Source organism: Zootermopsis nevadensis, unplaced genomic scaffold (assembly GCF_977971745.1).
Source record: "Zootermopsis nevadensis isolate Lab colony 2312 unplaced genomic scaffold, Znev_1.0 Znev_ptg000064l, whole genome shotgun sequence".
Lineage (NCBI taxonomy): Eukaryota > Metazoa > Arthropoda > Insecta > Blattodea > Termopsidae > Zootermopsis > Zootermopsis nevadensis.
In genome coordinates this window covers 2166077-2187999 of record NW_028259195.1, presented here as the reverse complement: position 1 = coordinate 2187999, position 21923 = coordinate 2166077, and positions in this window count along the sequence as shown.

Below are 21923 nucleotides of genomic sequence, written 5' to 3'. Positions count from 1 at the left end.
ATCTCTAAAAAGTTAAATGTCTCTATCCTCGAAACCCTTTTACATACATTGACGTCACTGCGACATGAAGTTGACATATACATTCCCTCAAAGCGGCATAAGTTTTGTATCTCAGATTCCTACAGATCGGGAGATATTTGCCTTTTAAAAATTGACTTTCGAATAATCTATAAAAATTTAAATGTCTCTATCCTCCAAACCATTAAACATACATTGACGTGACTCTGACATGAAGTTGACATATACGTTCCCTCACAGTTATATAAGTTTTGTCTCTCAGATTCCTACAGATCGGGAGATATTTGGCTTTTAAAAATTGACTTTCGAATAATCTCGAAACATTTAAATGTCTCTATCCTCCAAACCCTTGGACATACATTGACGTGTCTATGACATGAAGTTGACATGTACGTTCCCTCAAAGTGACATAAGTTTTGTCTCTCAGATTCCTACAGAACGGGAGATATTTGCCTTTTAATAATTGACTTTCGAATAATGTCGAAAAATTCAAATGTCTCTATCCTCCAAACCCTTGGACCTACATTGACGTAACTCTGACAGGACGTTGACATATACGTTCCCTCAAAGTGACATACGTTTTGTTTCGCAGATTCCTACAGATCGGGAGATATTTGCCTTTTAAAAATTGACTTTCGAATAATCTCTAAAAATTTGAATGTCTCTATCCTCCAAACCCTTGGACATACATTGACGTGATTCTGACATGAAGTTGACATATGCGTTCCCTCAAAGTGGCATAAGGGATGCCTCTCAGATTCCTACAGATCGGGAGATATTTGCCTTTTAAAAATTGACTTTCGAATAATCTCTAAAAATTTGAATGTCTCTATCCTCCAAACCCTTGGACCTACATTGACGTAACTCTGACAGGACGTTGACATATACGTTCCCTCAAAGTGACATACGTTTTGTTTCGCAGATTCCTACAGATCGGGAGATATTTGCCTTTTAAAAATTGACTTTCGAATAATCTCTAAAAATTTGAATGTCTCTATCCTCCAAACCCTTGGACATACATTGACGTGATTCTGACATGAAGTTGACATATGCGTTCCCTCAAAGTGGCATAAGGGTTGCCTCTCAGATTCCTACAGATCGGGAGATATTTGCCTTTTAAAAATTGACTTTCGAATAATCTCTAAAAATTTGAATGTCTCTATCCTCCAAACCCTTGGACCTACATTGACGTGACTCTGACATGAAGTTGACATATGCGTTCCCTCAAAGTGACATAAGGGTTGTCTCTCAGATTTCTACAGATCGGGAGATATTTGCCTTTTAAAAATTGACTTTCGAATAATCTCTAAAAATTTGAATGTCTCTATCCTCCAAACACTTGGACATACATTGACGTGACTCTGATAGGACGTTGACATATACGTTCCCTCAAAGTGACATAAGGTTTGTCTCTCAGATTCCTACAGATCGGGAGATATTTGCCTTTTAAAAATTGACTTTCGAATAATCTCGAAAAATTCAAATGTCTCTATTCTCCAAACCTTTGGACATACATTGACGAGACTCTGATATGAAGTTGACATATACGTTCCCTCAAAGCGACATAAGGTTAGTCTCACAGATTCCTACATATCGGGAGATATTTGCCTTTTAATAATTGACTTTCGAATAATCTCGTAAAATTAAAATGTCTCTATCCTCCAAACCCTTGGACATACGTTGACGTGACTCTGACAGGAAGTTGATATATACGTTCCCTCAAAGTGACATAAGGTTTGTCTCTCAGATTCCTACAGATCGGGAGATATTTGCCTTTTAAAATTTGACTTTCGAATAATCTCGAAAAATTGAAATGTCTCTATCCTCCAAACCCTTGGACATACATTGACGTGACTCTGACATGAAGTTGACATATGCGTTCCCTCAAAGTGACATAAGGGTTGTCTCTCAGATTCTACAGATCGGGAGATATTTGCCTTTAAAAAATTGACTTTGGAATAATGTCGAAAAATTCAAATGTCTCTAGCCTACAAACCCTTGGACCTACATTGACGTGACTCTGACACGACGTTGACATATGCGTTCCCTCAAAGTGACATACGTTTTGTCTCTCAGATTCCTACAGATCGGGAGATATTTGCCTTTTAAAAATTGACTTTCGATTAATCTCTAAAAATTTAAATGTCTCTATCCTCCAAACCCTTGGACATACATTGACGTGACTCTGATAGGATGTTGACATATACGTTCCCTCAAAGTGACATAAGGTTTATCTCTCAGATCCCTACAGATCGGGAGATATTTGCCTTTAAAATTGACTTTCGAATAATCTCTAAAAATTTAAATGTCTCTATCCTCCAAACCCTTGGACATACATTGACGTGACTCTGACAGGAAGTTGACATATATGATCCCTCAAAGTGACATAAGTTTTGTATCTCAGATTAATACAGATCGGGAGATATTTGCAATTTAAAAATTGACTTTCGAATAATCTCTAAAAATTTAAATGTCTCTATCCTCCAAACCCTTGCACATACATTTTCATGACTCTGACAGGAAATTTACATATACGTTCCCTCAAAGTGACATAAGTTTTGTCTCTCAGATTCCTACAGATCGGGAGATATTTGCCTTTAAAAAATTGACTTTCGAATAATCTCGAAAAATTTAAATGTCTCTATCCTCCAAACCCTTGGACATACATTGACGTGACTCTGACAGGACGTTGACATATACGTTCCCTCAAAGTGACATAAGGTTTGTCTCTCAGATTCCTACAGATCGGGAGATATTTGCCTATTAATAATTGACTTTCTAATAATCTGTAAAAATTTAAATGTCTCTATCATCCAAACCCTTGGCCATACATTGACGTGACTATGACATGAAGTTGACATTTGCGTTCCCTCAAAGTTACATAACGTTTGTCTCTCAGATGCCTAGAGATCGGGAGATATTTGTCTTTTAAAAATTGACTTTCGAATAATCTCGAAAAATTCAAATGTCTCTATCCTGCAAACCTTTGGACATACATTGACGAGACTCTGACATCAAGTTGACATATACGTTCCCTCAAAGTGACATAAGGTTTGTCTCTCAGATGCCTACAGATCGGGAGATATTTGCCTTTTTAAAAATTGACTTTCGAATAATCTCTAAAAATTTAAATGTCTCTATCCTCCAAACCCTTGGACATACATTGACGTGACTCTGACAGGAATTTGACATATACGTTCCCTCAAAGTGACATAAGTTTTGTCTCTCAGATTCCTACAGATCGGGAGATATTTGCCCTTTAAAAATTGACTTTCGAATAATATCTAAAAATTTAAATGTCTCTATCCTCCATACCCTTGGACATACATTGAAGTGACTCTGACAGGAAGTTGCCATGCACGTTCCCTCAAAGTGACATAAGTTTTGTCTCTCAGATTCCTACAGATCCGGAGATATTTGCCTTTAAAAATTTACTTTCGAATAATCTCTAAAAATTTAAATGTCTCTATCCTCCAAACCCTTGGACATACATTGACGTGACTCTGACAGGAATTTGACATTTACGTTCGCTCAAAGTGACATAAGTTTTGTCTCTCAGATTCCTACAGATCGGGAGATATTTGCCCTTTAAAAATTGACTTTCGAATAATCTCTAAAAATTTAAATGTCTCTATCCTCCATACCCTTGGACATACATTGAAGTGACTCTGACAGGAAGTTGCCATATACGTTCCCTCAAAGTGACATAAGTTTTGTCTCTCAGATTCCTACAGATCCGGAGATATTTGCCTTTAAAAATTGACTTTCGAATAATCTCGAAAAATTTAAATGTCTCTATCCTCCAAACCCTTGGACATACATTGACGTGACTCTGACATGAAGTTCACATATGCGTTCCCTCAAAGTGACATAAGGGTTGTCTCTCAGATTCCTACAGATCGGGAGATATTTGGCTTTTAAAAATTGACTTTCGAATAATCTCGAAACATTTAAATGTCTCTATCCTCCAAACCCTTGGACATACATTGACGTGTCTATGACATGAAGTTGACATGTACGTTCCCTCAAAGTGACATAAGGTTTGTCTCTCAGATTCCTACAGAACGGGAGATATTTGCCTTTTAAAAATTGACTTTCGAATAATGTCGAAAAATTCAAATGTCTCTATCCTCCAAACCCTTGGACCTACATTGACGTAACTCTGACAGGACGTTGACATATACGTTCCCTCAAAGTGACATACGTTTTGTTTCGCAGATTCCTACAGATCGGGAGATATTTGCCTTTTAAAAATTGACTTTCGAATAATCTCTAAAAATTTGAATGTCTCTATCCTCCAAACCCTTTTACATACATTGACGTGACTCTGACATGAAGTTGACATATGCGTTCCCTCAAAGTGGCATAAGGGTTGTCTCTCAGATTCCTACAGATCGGGAGATATTTGCCTTTTAAAAATTGACTTTCGAATAATCTCTAAAAATTTGAATGTCTCTATCCTCCAAACCCTTGGACATACATTAACGTGACTCTGACATGAAGTTGACATATGCGTTCCCTCAAAGTGACATAAGGGTTGTCTCTCAGATTCCTACAGATCGGGAGATATTTGCCTTTTAAAAATTGACTTTCGAATAATCTCTAAAAATTTGAATGTCTCTATCCTCCAAACCCTTGGACATACATTAACGTGACTCTGACATGAAGTTGACATATGCGTTCCCTCAAAGTGACATAAGGGTTGTCTCTCAGATTCCTACAGATCGGGAGATATTTGCCTTTTAAAAATTGACTTTCGAATAATCTCTAAAAATTTAAATGTCTCTATCCTCCAAACCCTTGGACATACATTTACGTGACTCTGACAGGAAGTTGATATATACGTTCCCTCAAAGTGACATAAGGTTTGTCTCTCAGATTCCTACAGATCGGGAGATATTTGCCTTTTAAAATTTGACTTTCGAATAATCTCGAAAAATTGAAATGTCTCTATCCTCCAAACCCTTGGACATACATTGACGTGACTCTGACATGAAGTTGACATATGCGTTCCCTCAAAGTGACATAAGGGTTGTCTCTCAGATTCTACAGATCGGGAGATATTTGCCTTTAAAAAATTGACTTTGGAATAATGTCGAAAAATTCAAATGTCTCTAGCCTACAAACCCTTGGACCTACATTGACGTGACTCTGACACGACGTTGACATATGCGTTCCCTCAAAGTGACATACGTTTTGTCTCTCAGATTCCTACAGATCGGGAGATATTTGCCTTTTAAAAATTGACTTTCGATTAATCTCTAAAAATTTAAATGTCTCTATCCTCCAAACCCTTGGACATACATTGACGTGACTCTGATAGGATGTTGACATATACGTTCCCTCAAAGTGACATAAGGTTTATCTCTCAGATCCCTACAGATCGGGAGATATTTGCCTTTAAAATTGACTTTCGAATAATCTCTAAAAATTTAAATGTCTCTATCCTCCAAACCCTTGGACATACATTGACGTGACTCTGACAGGAAGTTGACATATATGATCCCTCAAAGTGACATAAGTTTTGTATCTCAGATTAATACAGATCGGGAGATATTTGCAATTTAAAAATTGACTTTCGAATAATCTCTAAAAATTTAAATGTCTCTATCCTCCAAACCCTTGCACATACATTTTCATGACTCTGACAGGAAATTTACATATACGTTCCCTCAAAGTGACATAAGTTTTGTCTCTCAGATTCCTACAGATCGGGAGATATTTGCCTTTAAAAAATTGACTTTCGAATAATCTCGAAAAATTTAAATGTCTCTATCCTCCAAACCCTTGGACATACATTGACGTGACTCTGACAGGACGTTGACATATACGTTCCCTCAAAGTGACATAAGGTTTGTCTCTCAGATTCCTACAGATCGGGAGATATTTGCCTATTAATAATTGACTTTCTAATAATCTGTAAAAATTTAAATGTCTCTATCATCCAAACCCTTGGCCATACATTGACGTGACTATGACATGAAGTTGACATTTGCGTTCCCTCAAAGTTACATAACGTTTGTCTCTCAGATGCCTAGAGATCGGGAGATAATTGTCTTTTAAAAATTGACTTTCGAATAATCTCGAAAAATTCAAATGTCTCTATCCTGCAAACCTTTGGACATACATTGACGAGACTCTGACATCAAGTTGACATATACGTTCCCTCAAAGTGACATAAGGTTTGTCTCTCAGATGCCTACAGATCGGGAGATATTTGCCTTTTTAAAAATTGACTTTCGAATAATCTCTAAAAATTTAAATGTCTCTATCCTCCAAACCCTTGGACATACATTGACGTGACTCTGACAGGAATTTGACATATACGTTCCCTCAAAGTGACATAAGTTTTGTCTCTCAGATTCCTACAGATCGGGAGATATTTGCCCTTTAAAAATTGACTTTCGAATAATATCTAAAAATTTAAATGTCTCTATCCTCCATACCCTTGGACATACATTGAAGTGACTCTGACAGGAAGTTGCCATGCACGTTCCCTCAAAGTGACATAAGTTTTGTCTCTCAGATTCCTACAGATCCGGAGATATTTGCCTTTAAAAATTTACTTTCGAATAATCTCTAAAAATTTAAATGTCTCTATCCTCCAAACCCTTGGACATACATTGACGTGACTCTGACAGGAATTTGACATTTACGTTCGCTCAAAGTGACATAAGTTTTGTCTCTCAGATTCCTACAGATCGGGAGATATTTGCCCTTTAAAAATTGACTTTCGAATAATCTCTAAAAATTTAAATGTCTCTATCCTCCATACCCTTGGACATACATTGAAGTGACTCTGACAGGAAGTTGCCATATACGTTCCCTCAAAGTGACATAAGTTTTGTCTCTCAGATTCCTACAGATCCGGAGATATTTGCCTTTAAAAATTGACTTTCGAATAATCTCGAAAAATTTAAATGTCTCTATCCTCCAAACCCTTGGACATACATTGACGTGACTCTGACATGAAGTTCACATATGCGTTCCCTCAAAGTGACATAAGGGTTGTCTCTCAGATTCCTACAGATCGGGAGATATTTGGCTTTTAAAAATTGACTTTCGAATAATCTCGAAACATTTAAATGTCTCTATCCTCCAAACCCTTGGACATACATTGACGTGTCTATGACATGAAGTTGACATGTACGTTCCCTCAAAGTGACATAAGGTTTGTCTCTCAGATTCCTACAGAACGGGAGATATTTGCCTTTTAAAAATTGACTTTCGAATAATGTCGAAAAATTCAAATGTCTCTATCCTCCAAACCCTTGGACCTACATTGACGTAACTCTGACAGGACGTTGACATATACGTTCCCTCAAAGTGACATACGTTTTGTTTCGCAGATTCCTACAGATCGGGAGATATTTGCCTTTTAAAAATTGACTTTCGAATAATCTCTAAAAATTTGAATGTCTCTATCCTCCAAACCCTTTTACATACATTGACGTGACTCTGACATGAAGTTGACATATGCGTTCCCTCAAAGTGGCATAAGGGTTGTCTCTCAGATTCCTACAGATCGGGAGATATTTGCCTTTTAAAAATTGACTTTCGAATAATCTCTAAAAATTTGAATGTCTCTATCCTCCAAACCCTTGGACATACATTAACGTGACTCTGACATGAAGTTGACATATGCGTTCCCTCAAAGTGACATAAGGGTTGTCTCTCAGATTCCTACAGATCGGGAGATATTTGCCTTTTAAAAATTGACTTTCGAATAATCTCTAAAAATTTGAATGTCTCTATCCTCCAAACCCTTGGACATACATTAACGTGACTCTGACATGAAGTTGACATATGCGTTCCCTCAAAGTGACATAAGGGTTGTCTCTCAGATTCCTACAGATCGGGAGATATTTGCCTTTTAAAAATTGACTTTCGAATAATCTCTAAAAATTTAAATGTCTCTATCCTCCAAACCCTTGGACATACATTTACGTGACTCTGACAGGAAGTTGATATATACGTTCCCTCAAAGTGACATAAGGTTTGTCTCTCAGATTCCTACAGATCGGGAGATATTTGCCTTTTAAAATTTGACTTTCGAATAATCTCGAAAAATTGAAATGTCTCTATCCTCCAAACCCTTGGACATACATTGACGTGACTCTGACATGAAGTTGACATATGCGTTCCCTCAAAGTGACATAAGGGTTGTCTCTCAGATTCTACAGATCGGGAGATATTTGCCTTTAAAAAATTGACTTTGGAATAATGTCGAAAAATTCAAATGTCTCTAGCCTACAAACCCTTGGACCTACATTGACGTGACTCTGACACGACGTTGACATATGCGTTCCCTCAAAGTGACATACGTTTTGTCTCTCAGATTCCTACAGATCGGGAGATATTTGCCTTTTAAAAATTGACTTTCGATTAATCTCTAAAAATTTAAATGTCTCTATCCTCCAAACCCTTGGACATACATTGACGTGACTCTGATAGGATGTTGACATATACGTTCCCTCAAAGTGACATAAGGTTTATCTCTCAGATCCCTACAGATCGGGAGATATTTGCCTTTAAAATTGACTTTCGAATAATCTCTAAAAATTTAAATGTCTCTATCCTCCAAACCCTTGGACATACATTGACGTGACTCTGACAGGAAGTTGACATATATGATCCCTCAAAGTGACATAAGTTTTGTATCTCAGATTAATACAGATCGGGAGATATTTGCAATTTAAAAATTGACTTTCGAATAATCTCTAAAAATTTAAATGTCTCTATCCTCCAAACCCTTGCACATACATTTTCATGACTCTGACAGGAAATTTACATATACGTTCCCTCAAAGTGACATAAGTTTTGTCTCTCAGATTCCTACAGATCGGGAGATATTTGCCTTTAAAAAATTGACTTTCGAATAATCTCGAAAAATTTAAATGTCTCTATCCTCCAAACCCTTGGACATACATTGACGTGACTCTGACAGGACGTTGACATATACGTTCCCTCAAAGTGACATAAGGTTTGTCTCTCAGATTCCTACAGATCGGGAGATATTTGCCTATTAATAATTGACTTTCTAATAATCTGTAAAAATTTAAATGTCTCTATCATCCAAACCCTTGGCCATACATTGACGTGACTATGACATGAAGTTGACATTTGCGTTCCCTCAAAGTTACATAACGTTTGTCTCTCAGATGCCTAGAGATCGGGAGATAATTGTCTTTTAAAAATTGACTTTCGAATAATCTCGAAAAATTCAAATGTCTCTATCCTGCAAACCTTTGGACATACATTGACGAGACTCTGACATCAAGTTGACATATACGTTCCCTCAAAGTGACATAAGGTTTGTCTCTCAGATGCCTACAGATCGGGAGATATTTGCCTTTTTAAAAATTGACTTTCGAATAATCTCTAAAAATTTAAATGTCTCTATCCTCCAAACCCTTGGACATACATTGACGTGACTCTGACAGGAATTTGACATATACGTTCCCTCAAAGTGACATAAGTTTTGTCTCTCAGATTCCTACAGATCGGGAGATATTTGCCCTTTAAAAATTGACTTTCGAATAATATCTAAAAATTTAAATGTCTCTATCCTCCATACCCTTGGACATACATTGAAGTGACTCTGACAGGAAGTTGCCATGCACGTTCCCTCAAAGTGACATAAGTTTTGTCTCTCAGATTCCTACAGATCCGGAGATATTTGCCTTTAAAAATTTACTTTCGAATAATCTCTAAAAATTTAAATGTCTCTATCCTCCAAACCCTTGGACATACATTGACGTGACTCTGACAGGAATTTGACATTTACGTTCGCTCAAAGTGACATAAGTTTTGTCTCTCAGATTCCTACAGATCGGGAGATATTTGCCCTTTAAAAATTGACTTTCGAATAATCTCTAAAAATTTAAATGTCTCTATCCTCCATACCCTTGGACATACATTGAAGTGACTCTGACAGGAAGTTGCCATATACGTTCCCTCAAAGTGACATAAGTTTTGTCTCTCAGATTCCTACAGATCCGGAGATATTTGCCTTTAAAAATTGACTTTCGAATAATCTCGAAAAATTTAAATGTCTCTATCCTCCAAACCCTTGGACATACATTGACGTGACTCTGACATGAAGTTCACATATGCGTTCCCTCAAAGTGACATAAGGGTTGTCTCTCAGATTCCTACAGATCGGGAGATATTTGGCTTTTAAAAATTGACTTTCGAATAATCTCGAAACATTTAAATGTCTCTATCCTCCAAACCCTTGGACATACATTGACGTGTCTATGACATGAAGTTGACATGTACGTTCCCTCAAAGTGACATAAGGTTTGTCTCTCAGATTCCTACAGAACGGGAGATATTTGCCTTTTAAAAATTGACTTTCGAATAATGTCGAAAAATTCAAATGTCTCTATCCTCCAAACCCTTGGACCTACATTGACGTAACTCTGACAGGACGTTGACATATACGTTCCCTCAAAGTGACATACGTTTTGTTTCGCAGATTCCTACAGATCGGGAGATATTTGCCTTTTAAAAATTGACTTTCGAATAATCTCTAAAAATTTGAATGTCTCTATCCTCCAAACCCTTTTACATACATTGACGTGACTCTGACATGAAGTTGACATATGCGTTCCCTCAAAGTGGCATAAGGGTTGTCTCTCAGATTCCTACAGATCGGGAGATATTTGCCTTTTAAAAATTGACTTTCGAATAATCTCTAAAAATTTGAATGTCTCTATCCTCCAAACCCTTGGACATACATTAACGTGACTCTGACATGAAGTTGACATATGCGTTCCCTCAAAGTGACATAAGGGTTGTCTCTCAGATTCCTACAGATCGGGAGATATTTGCCTTTTAAAAATTGACTTTCGAATAATCTCTAAAAATTTAAATGTCTCTATCCTCCAAACCCTTGGACATACATTTACGTGTCTTTGACAGGACGTTGACATATACGTTCCCTCAAAGTGACAAAAGGTTTGTCTCTCAGATTTCTACAGATCGGGAGATATTTGCCTATTAATAATTGACTTTCGAATAATCTCTAAAAATTTAAATGTCTCTATCCTCCAAACCCTTGGCCATACATTGACGTGACTATGACATGAAGTTAACATTTGCGTTCCCTCAAAGTTAAATAAGGCCTGTCTCTCAGATGCCTACAGATCGTGAGATATTTGCCTTTTAAAAATTGACTTTCGAATAATCTCGAAAAATTCAAATGTCTCTATCCTCCAAACCTTTGGACATACATTGACGAGACTCTGATATGAAGTTGACATATACGTTCCCTCAAAACGACATAAGGTTAGTCTCACAGATTCCTACATATCGGGAGATATTTGCCTTTTAAAAATTGACTTTCGAATAATCTCGTAAAATTAAAATGTCTCTATCCTCCAAACCCTTGGACATACGTTGACGTGACTCTGACAGGAAGTTGATATATACGTTCCCTCAAAGTGGCATAAGGTTTGTCTCTCAGATTCCTACAGATCGGGAGATATTTGCCTTTTAAAAATTGACTTTCGAATAATCTCGAAAATTTTAAATGTCTCTATCCTCCAAACCCTTGGACATACATTGACGTGACTTTGACATGAAGTTGACATATGCGTTCCCTCAAAGTGACATACGTTTTGTCTCTCAGATTCTACAGATCGGGAGATATTTGCCTTTAAAACATTGACTTTGGAATAATGTCGAAAAATTCAAATGTCTCTAGCCTACAAACCCTTGGACCTACATTGACGTGACTCTGACACGACGTTGACATATGCGTTCGCTCAAAGTGACATACGTTTTGTCTCTCAGATTCCTACAGATCGGGAGATATTTGCCTTTTAAAAATTGACTTTCGATTAATCTCTAAAAATTTAAATGTCTCTATCCTCCAAACCCTTGGACATACATTGACGTGACTCTGATAGGACGTTGACATATACGTTCCCTCAAAGTGACATAAGTTTTGTCTCTGATTCCTAAAGATCGGGAGATATTTGCCTTTAAAAATTGACTTTTGAATAATCTCGAAAAATTAAAATGTCTCTATCCAAACCCTTGGACATACTTTGACGTGACTCTGACATGAAGTTGACATATGCGTTCCCTCAAAGTGACATAAGGTTTGTCTCTGAGATTCCAACAGATCTGGAGATATTTTCCTTTTCACAAATAGACTTTCGAATAATCTCGAAAAATTAAAATGTCTGTATCCTCCAAACCCTAGGACATACATTGACGTGACACTGACATGACGTTTACATATACGTTCCCTCAAAGTGACATAAGTTTTGTCTCTCAGGTTCCTACAGACCGGGAGATATTTGAATCTTAAAAATTGACTTTCGAATAATCTCTAAAAAGTTAAATGTCTCTATCCTCGAAACCCTTTTACATACATTGACGTCACTGCGACATGAAGTTGACATATACATTCCCTCAAAGCGGCATAAGTTTTGTATCTCAGATTCCTACAGATCGGGAGATATTTGCCTTTTAAAAATTGACTTTCGAATAATCTATAAAAATTTAAATGTCTCTATCCTCCAAACCCTTAAACATACATTGACGTGACTCTGACAGGAATTTGACATATACGTTCCCTCACAGTTATATAAGTTTTGTCTCTCAGATTCCTACAGATCGGGAGATATTTGCCTTTTAAAAATTGACTTTCGAATAATCTCTAAAAATTTGAATGTCTCTATCCTCCAAACCCTTGGACATACATTGACGTGACTCTGACAGGAAGTTGACATATACGATCCCTCAAAGTGACATAAGTTTTGTCTCTCAGATTCCTACAGATCGGGAGATATTTGCCCTTTAAAAATTGACTTTCGAATAATCTCGAAAAATTTAAATGTCTCTATCCTCCAAACCCTTGGACATACATTGACGTGACTCTGACATGAAGTTCACATATGCGTTCCCTCAAAGTGACATAAGGGTTGTCTCTCAGATTCCTACAGATCGGGAAATATTTGGCTTTTAAAAATTGACTTTTGAATAATCTCGAAACATTTAAATGTCTCTATCCTCCAAAACCTTGGACATACATTGACGTGTCTATGACATGATGTTGACATGTACGTTCCCTCAAAGTGACTTAAGGTTTGTCTCTCAGATTCCTACAGAACGGGAGATATTTGCCTTTTAAAAATTGACTTTCGAATAATGTCGAAAAATTCAAATATATCTATCCTCCAAACCCTTGGACCTACATTGACGTGACTCTGACAGGACGTTGACATATGCGTTCCCTCAAAGTGACATACGTTTTGTTTCGCAGATTCCTACAGATCGGGAGATATTTGCCTTTTAAAAATTGACTTTCGATTAATCTCTAATAATTTAAATGTATCTATCCTCCAAACCCTTGGACATACATTGACGTGACTCTGACAGGACGTTGACATGTTCGTTCTCTCAAAGTGACATAAGGTTTGTATCTCAGATCCCTACAGATCGGGAGATATTTGCCTTTTAAAAATTGACTTTCGAATAATCTCTAAAAATTTGAATGTCTCTATCCTCCAAACCCTTGGACATACATTAACGTGACTCTGACATGAAGTTGACATATGCGTTCCCTCAAAGTGACATAAGGGTTGTCTCTCAGATTCCTACAGATCGGGAGATATTTGCCTTTTAAAAATTGACTTGCGAATAATCTCTAAAAATTTAAATGTCTCTATCCTCCAAACCCTTGGACATACACTTACGTGTCTATGACAGGACGTTGACATATACGTTCCCTCATAGTGACATAAGGTTTGTCTCTCAGATTCCTACAGATCGGGAGATATTTGCCTATTAATAATTGACTTTCGAATAATCTCTAAAAATTTAAATGTCTCTTTCCTCCAAACCCTTGGACATACATTGACGTGACTCTGACAGAACGTTGACATATACGTTCCCTCAAAGTGACAAAAGGTTTGTCTCTCAGATTTCTACAGATCGGGAGATATCTGCCTATTAATAATTGACATTCGAATAATCTCTAAAAATTTAAATGTCTCTATCCTCCAAACCCTTGGCCATACATTGACGTGACTATGACATGAAGTTAACATTTGCGTTCCCTCAAAGTTTAATAAGGCTTGTCTCTCAGATGCCTACAGATCGGGAGATATTTGCCTTTTAAAAATTGACTTTCGAATAATCTCGAAAATTTTAAATGTCTCTATCCTCCAAACCCTTGGACATACATTGACGTGACTTTGACATGAAGTTGACATATGCGTTCCCTCAAAGTGACATAAGGGTTGTCTCTCAGATTCTACAGATCGGGAGATATTTGCCTTTAAAAAATTGACTTTGGAATAATGTCGAAAAATTCAAATGTCTCTAGCCTACAAACCCTTGGACCTACATTGAAGTGACTCTGACACGACGTTGACATATGCGTTCGCTCAAAGTGACATACGTTTTGTCTCTCAGATTCCTACAGATCGGGAGATATTTGCCTTTTAAAAATTGACTTTCGATTAATCTCTAAAAATTTAAATGTCTCTATCCTCCAAACCCTTGGACATACATTGACGTGACTCTGATAGGACGTTGACATATACGTTCCCTCAAAGTGACATAAGTTTTGTCTCTGATTCCTAAAGATCGGGAGATATTTGCCTTTAAAAATTGACTTTTGAATAATCTCGAAAAATTAAAATGTCTCTATCCAAACCCTTGGACATACTTTGACGTGACTCTGACATGAAGTTGACATATGCGTTCCCTCAAAGTGACATAAGGTTTGTCTCTGAGATTCCAACAGATCTGGAGATATTTTCCTTTTCACAAATAGACTTTCGAATAATCTCGAAAAATTAAAATGTCTGTATCCTTCAAACCCTAGGACATACATTGACGTGACACTGACATGACGTTTACATATACGTTCCCTCAAAGTGACATAAGTTTTGTCTCTCAGGTTCCTACAGACCGGGAGATATTTGAATCTTAAAAATTGACTTTCGAATAATCTCTAAAAAGTTAAATGTCTCTATCCTGGAAACCCTTTTACATACATTGACGTCACTGCGACATGAAGTTGACATATACATTCCCTCAAAGCGGCATAAGTTTTGTATCTCAGATTCCTACAGATCGGGAGATATTTGCCTTTTAAAAATTGACTTTCGAATAATCTATAAAAAATTAAATGTCTCTATCCTCCAAACCCTTAAACATACATTGACGTGACTCTGACAGGAATTTGACATATACGTTCCCTCACAGTTATATAAGTTTTGTCTCTCAGATTCCTACAGATCGGGAGATATTTGCCTTTTAATAATTGACTTTCGAATAATCTCTAAAAATTTGAATGTCTCTATCCTCCAAACCCTTGGACATACATTGACGTGACTCTGACAGGAAGTTGACATATACGATCCCTCAAAGTGACATAAGTTTTGTCTCTCAGATTCCTACAGATCGGGAGATATTTGCCCTTTAAAAATTGACTTTCGAATAATCTCGAAAAATTTAAATGTCTCTATCCTCCAAACCCTTGGACATACATTGACGTGACTCTGACATGAAGTTCACATATGCGTTCCCTCAAAGTGACATAAGGGTTGTCTCTCAGATTCCTACAGATCGGGAAATATTTGGCTTTTAAAAATTGACTTTTGAATAATCTCGAAACATTTAAATGTCTCTATCCTCCAAAACCTTGGACATACATTGACGTGTCTATGACATGATGTTGACATGTACGTTCCCTCAAAGTGACTTAAGGTTTGTCTCTCAGATTCCTACAGAACGGGAGATATTTGCCTTTTAAAAATTGACTTTCGAATAATGTCGAAAAATTCAAATATATCTATCCTCCAAACCCTTGGACCTACATTGACGTGACTCTGACAGGACGTTGACATATACGTTCCCTCAAAGTGACAAAAGGTTTGTCTCTCAGATTTCTACAGATCGGGAGATATTTGCCTATTAATAATTGACTTTCGAATAATCTCTAAAAATTTAAATGTCTCTATCCTCCAAACCCTTGGCCATACATTGACGTGACTATGACATGAAGTTAACATTTGCGTTCCCTCAAAGTTTAATAAGGCTTGTCTCTCAGATGCCTACAGATCGGGAGATATTTGCCTTTTAAAAATTGACTTTCGAATAATCTCGAAAAATTCAAATGTCTCTATCCTCCAAACCTTTGGACATACATTGACGAGACTCTGATATGAAGTTGACATATACGTTCCCTCAAAGCGACATAAGGTTAGTCTCACAGATTCCTACATATCGGGAGATATTTGCCTTTTCAAAAATCGACTTTCGAATAATCTCGTAAAATTAAAATGTCTCTATCCTCCAAACCCTTGGACATACGTTGACGTGACTCTGACAGGAAGTTGCCATATACGTTCCCTCAAAGTGACATAAGTTTTGTCTCTCAGATTCCTACAGATCCGGAGATATTTGCCTTTAAAAATTGACTTTCGAATAATCTCGAAAAATTTAAATGTCTCTATCCTCCAAACCCTTGGACATACATTGACGTGACTCTGACATGAAGTTCACATATGCGTTCCCTCAAAGTGACATAAGGGTTGTCTCTCAGATTCCTACAGATCGGGAGATATTTGGCTTTTAAAAATTGACTTTCGAATAATCTCGAAACATTTAAATGTCTCTATCCTCCAAACCCTTGGACATACATTGACGTGTCTATGACATGAAGTTGACATGTACGTTCCCTCAAAGTGACATAAGGTTTGTCTCTCAGATTCCTACAGAACGGGAGATATTTGCCTTTTAAAAATTGACTTTCGAATAATGTCGAAAAATTCAAATGTCTCTATCCTCCAAACCCTTGGACCTACATTGACGTAACTCTGACAGGACGTTGACATATACGTTCCCTCAAAGTGACATACGTTTTGTTTCGCAGATTCCTACAGATCGGGAGATATTTGCCTTTTAAAAATTGACTTTCGAATAATCTCTAAAAATTTGAATGTCTCTATCCTCCAAACCCTTTTACATACATTGACGTGACTCTGACATGAAGTTGACATATGCGTTCCCTCAAAGTGGCATAAGGGTTGTCTCTCAGATTCCTACAGATCGGGAGATATTTGCCTTTTAAAAATTGACTTTCGAATAATCTCTAAAAATTTGAATGTCTCTATCCTCCAAACCCTTGGACATACATTAACGTGACTCTGACATGAAGTTGACATATGCGTTCCCTCAAAGTGACATAAGGGTTGTCTCTCAGATTCCTACAGATCGGGAGATATTTGCCTTTTAAAAATTGACTTTCGAATAATCTCTAAAAATTTAAATGTCTCTATCCTCCAAACCCTTGGACATACATTTACGTGTCTTTGACAGGACGTTGACATATACGTTCCCTCAAAGTGACAAAAGGTTTGTCTCTCAGATTTCTACAGATCGGGAGATATTTGCCTATTAATAATTGACTTTCGAATAATCTCTAAAAATTTAAATGTCTCTATCCTCCAAACCCTTGGCCATACATTGACGTGACTATGACATGAAGTTAACATTTGCGTTCCCTCAAAGTTAAATAAGGCCTGTCTCTCAGATGCCTACAGATCGTGAGATATTTGCCTTTTAAAAATTGACTTTCGAATAATCTCGAAAAATTCAAATGTCTCTATCCTCCAAACCTTTGGACATACATTGACGAGACTCTGATATGAAGTTGACATATACGTTCCCTCAAAACGACATAAGGTTAGTCTCACAGATTCCTACATATCGGGAGATATTTGCCTTTTAATAATTGACTTTCGAATAATCTCGTAAAATTAAAATGTCTCTATCCTCCAAACCCTTGGACATACGTTGACGTGACTCTGACAGGAAGTTGATATATACGTTCCCTCAAAGTGGCATAAGGTTTGTCTTTCAGATTCCTACAGATCGGGAGATATTTGCCTTTTAAAAATTGACTTTCGAATAATCTCGAAAATTTTAAATGTCTCTATCCTCCAAACCCTTGGACATACATTGACGTGACTTTGACATGAAGTTGACATATGCGTTCCCTCAAAGTGACATAAGGGTTGTCTCTCAGATTCTTCAGATCGGGAGATATTTGCCTTTAAAAAATTGACTTTGGAATAATGTCGAAAAATTCAAATGTCTCTAGCCTACAAACCCTTGGACCTACATTGACGTGACTCTGACACGACGTTGACATATGCGTTCGCTCAAAGTGACATACGTTTTGTCTCTCAGATTCCTACAGATCGGGAGATATTTGCCTTTTAAAAATTGACTTTCGATTAATCTCTAAAAATTTAAATGTCTCTATCCTCCAAACCCTTGGACATACATTGACGTGACTCTGATAGGACGTTGACATATACGTTCCCTCAAAGTGACATAAGTTTTGTCTCTGATTCCTAAAGATCGGGAGATATTTGCCTTTAAAAATTGACTTTTGAATAATCTCGAAAAATTAAAATGTCTCTATCCAAACCCTTGGACATACTTTGACGTGACTCTGACATGAAGTTGACATATGCGTTCCCTCAAAGTGACATAAGGTTTGTCTCTGAGATTCCAACAGATCTGGAGATATTTTCCTTTTCACAAATAGACTTTCGAATAATCTCGAAAAATTAAAATGTCTGTATCCTCCAAACCCTAGGACATACATTGACGTGACACTGACATGACGTTTACATATACGTTCCCTCAAAGTGACATAAGTTTTGTCTCTCAGGTTCCTACAGACCGGGAGATATTTGAATCTTAAAAATTGACTTTCGAATAATCTCTAAAAAGTTAAATGTCTCTATCCTCGAAACCCTTTTACATACATTGACGTCACTGCGACATGAAGTTGACATATACATTCCCTCAAAGCGGCATAAGTTTTGTATCTCAGATTCCTACAGATCGGGAGATATTTGCCTTTTAAAAATTGACTTTCGAATAATCTATAAAAATTTAAATGTCTCTATCCTCCTAACCCTTAAACATACATTGACGTGACTCTGACAGGAATTTGACATATACGTTCCCTCACAGTTATATAAGTTTTGTCTCTCAGATTCCTACAGATCGGGAGATATTTGCCTTTTAAAAATTGACTTTCGAATAATCTCTAAAAATTTGAATGTCTCTATCCTCCAAACCCTTGGACATACATTGACGTGACTCTGACAGGAAGTTGACATATACGATCCCTCAAAGTGACATAAGTTTTGTCTCTCAGATTCCTACAGATCGGGAGATATTTGCCCTTTAAAAATTGACTTTCGAATAATCTCGAAAAATTTAAATGTCTCTATCCTCCAAACCCTTGGACATACATTGACGTGACTCTGACATGAAGTTCACATATGCGTTCCCTCAAAGTGACATAAGGGTTGTCTCTCAGATTCCTACAGATCGGGAAATATTTGGCTTTTAAAAATTGACTTTTGAATAATCTCGAAACATTTAAATGTCTCTATCCTCCAAAACCTTGGACATACATTGACGTGTCTATGACATGATGTTGACATGTACGTTCCCTCAAAGTGACTTAAGGTTTGTCTCTCAGATTCCTACAGAACGGGAGATATTTGCCTTTTAAAAATTGACTTTCGAATAATGTCGAAAAATTCAAATATATCTATCCTCCAAACCCTTGGACCTACATTGACGTGACTCTGACAGGACGTTGACATATGCGTTCCCTCAAAGTGACATACGTTTTGTTTCGCAGATTCCTACAGATCGGGAGATATTTGCCTTTTAAAAATTGACTTTCGATTAATCTCTAATAATTTAAATGTATCTATCCTCCAAACCCTTGGACATACATTGACGTGACTCTGACAGGACGTTGACATGTTCGTTCTCTCAAAGTGACATAAGGTTTGTATCTCAGATCCCTACAGATCGGGAGATATTTGCCTTTTAAAAATTGACTTTCGAAAAATCTCTAAAAATTTGAATGTCTCTATCCTCCAAACCCTTGGACATACATTAACGTGACTCTGACATGAAGTTGACATATGCGTTCCCTCAATGTGACATAAGGGTTGTCTCTCAGATTCCTACAGATCGGGAGATATTTGCCTTTTAAAAATTGACTTGCGAATAATCTCTAAAAATTTAAATGTCTCTATCCTCCAAACCCTTGGACATACACTTACGTGTCTATGACAGGACGTTGACATATACGTTCCCTCAAAGTGACATAAGGTTTGTCTCTCAGATTCCTACAGATCGGGAGATATTTGCCTATTAATAATTGACTTTCGAATAATCTCTAAAAATTTAAATGTCTCTTTCCTCCAAACCCTTGGACATACATTGACGTGACTCTGACAGAACGTTGACATATACGTTCCCTCAAAGTGACAAAAGGTTTGTCTCTCAGATTTCTACAGATCGGGAGATATTTGCCTATTAATAATTGACATTCGAATAATCTCTAAAAATTTAAATGTCTCTATCCTCCAAACCCTTGGCCATACATTGACGTGACTATGACATGAAGTTAACATTTGCGTTCCCTCAAAGTTTAATAAGGCTTGTCTCTCAGATGCTTACAGATCGGGAGATATTTGCCTTTTAAAAATTGACTTTCGAATAATCTCGAAAAATTCAAATGTCTCTATCCTCCAAACCTTTGGACATACATTGACGAGACTCTGATATGAAGTTGACATATACGTTCCCTCAAAGCGACATAAGGTTAGTCTCACAGATTCCTACATATCGGGAGATATTTGCCTTTTCAAAAATCGACTTTCGAATAATCTCGTAAAATTAAAATGTCTCTATCCTCCAAACCCTTGGACATACGTTGACGTGACTCTGACAGGAAGTTGATATATACGTTCCCTCAAAGTGACATAAGGTTTGTCTCTCAGATTCCTACAGATCGGGAGATATTTGCCTTTTAAAAATTGACTTTCGAATAATCTCGAAAAATTCAAATGTCTCTATTCTCCAAACCTTTGGACATACATTGACGAGACTCTGATATGAAGTTGACATATACGTTCCCTCAAAGCGACATAAGGTTAGTCTCACAGATTCCTACATATCGGGAGATATTTGCCTTTTAATAATTGACTTTCGAATAATCTCGTAAAATTAAAATGTCTCTATCCTCCAAACCCTTGGACATACGTTGACGTGACTCTGACAGGAAGTTGATATATACGTTCCCTCAAAGTGACATAAGGTTTGTCTCTCAGATTCCTACAGATCGGGAGATATTTGCCTTTTAAAATTTGACTTTCGAATAATCTCGAAAAATTGAAATGTCTCTATCCTCCAAACCCTTGGACCTACATTGACGTGACTCTGACACGACGTTGACATATGCGTTCCCTCAAAGTGACATACGTTTTGTCTCTCAGATTAATACAGATCGGGAGATATTTGCCTTTTAAAAATTGACTTTCGATTAATCTCTAAAAATTTAAATGTCTCTATCCTCCAAACCCTTGGACATTCATTGACGTGACTCTGATAGGATGTTGACATATACGTTCCCTCAAAGTGACATAAGGTTTATCTCTCAGATCCCTACAGATCGGGAGATATTTGCCTTTAAAAATTGACTTTCGAATAATCTCTAAAAATTTAAATGTCTCTATCCTCCAAACCCTTGGACATACATTGACGTGACTCTGACAGGAAGTTGACATATATGATCCCTCAAAGTGACATAAGTTTTGTATCTCAGATTCATACAGATCGGGAGATATTTGCAATTTAAAAATTGACTTTCGAATAATCTCTAAAAATTTAAATGTCTCTATCCTCCAAACCCTTGCACATACATTTTCATGACTCTGACAGGAAATTTACATATGCGTTCCCTCAAAGTGACATAAGTTTTGTCTCTCAGATTCCTACAGATCGGGAGATATTTGCCTTTAAAAAATTGACTTTCGAATAAGCTCGAA